The sequence below is a fragment of the Leuresthes tenuis genome, unplaced genomic scaffold (assembly GCF_036924035.1).
Source record: "Leuresthes tenuis unplaced genomic scaffold, fLeuTen1.0.hap1 SCAF_65, whole genome shotgun sequence".
Lineage (NCBI taxonomy): Eukaryota > Metazoa > Chordata > Actinopteri > Atheriniformes > Atherinopsidae > Leuresthes > Leuresthes tenuis.
The window spans coordinates 190,121-190,773 of record NW_027325419.1 but is presented as its reverse complement, the minus strand read 5'-3'; the positions used below and the strand labels follow the sequence as shown (position 1 = coordinate 190,773).

The following is a 653-nucleotide window of genomic DNA, read 5'->3' as shown; positions in this document are numbered from 1 at the left end:
TGTGCAAAAGACAAGGCAGCCACAAACACCACGGGAACACCGTATTGAGGCTTTGTTCTGACCACTCATTCGGTGTCGCGTTTCTTTCAAGCAATTCTCCCGGTTAGCCCGCACTCGGCTCGCTCCCAGAGCCGTGTTAAAGTCCACTTCGCATTCCCTCTCTTTTCTCAGCAGATTAAAAGAAAGTTTCATCTTGGGCTCCCTTAAACTTCCATCCTGCACCGCTGTTTGCTTTTTCACAAGAGCAGAGGAGAGCGCACCGTTCCCAGCGGCACTGCAGTACCGGGTCGAGGCTTGGAGTGAACGGAGCAAGCTTCTTTTTCAACTCCTATTCTTAAAAATCCATTTAATATGTTGTCCTCGTATAGAGGACATATTAAACTGATAAGAACGGATACTACACTTGATCTTAGCCAAAAGGCCGAGAAGCGATAACTGTCCACTGATGGCTGCCTTGTCTTTTACTCTATGCAAAAGACAAGGCAGCAACAAAAACACCACGAGAATCCCGTATTGAGGCTTTGTTCTGACCTCTCATTCGGTGTCGCGTTTCTTTCAAGCAATTCTCCCGGTTAGCCGACACTCGGCTCGCTCCCATAGCCGTGTTAAAGTCTACTTCGCATTCACTCTCTTTTCTCTGCAGACTCTTGGGA

The 653-nt window shown here is 47.9% G+C and overlaps 1 non-coding gene across 1 annotated transcript; it reads right to left on the bottom strand.

Annotated features, from left to right (window-relative positions):
* Positions 1-249: 249 nt before the first annotated feature.
* Positions 250-433, bottom strand: LOC140285934 (U2 spliceosomal RNA). The gene has a single exon (XR_011910870.1). It is a non-coding gene; the product is annotated as a U2 spliceosomal RNA (small nuclear RNA).
* Between the last annotated feature and the right edge of the window lie 220 nt (positions 434-653).